The following is a 276-nucleotide window of genomic DNA, read 5'->3' on the forward strand; positions in this document are numbered from 1 at the left end:
AGACTCCCCACCCCCAGTTTGACACCGACAGGCAGGCTGTGGGATGTGCACCGGGTTGATACAGAACCCAGCTCCACCAAGCTGAAAGGGCGCGTCGCCTGGGCCAGGGTGGGGCACCAGGTTATGAGCGGCCTCCTGCCTTTTGGGTTTGCTTCCCCGCAGGGGACACCGTAGGCGGCTGTGCGGTCCGGTCACTGCCCCCCGCCCCTCGCGTCCGGCCGCGCCGTGGGTTGCGGTCTCCGTGGGGGTGGCAGCTCCTGTCCGGGAGGTTTGCGC

Source organism: Colobus angolensis, unplaced genomic scaffold, assembly GCF_000951035.1.
Source record: "Colobus angolensis palliatus isolate OR3802 unplaced genomic scaffold, Cang.pa_1.0 Scaffold95, whole genome shotgun sequence".
NCBI classification, from domain to species: Eukaryota; Metazoa; Chordata; class Mammalia; order Primates; family Cercopithecidae; genus Colobus; species Colobus angolensis.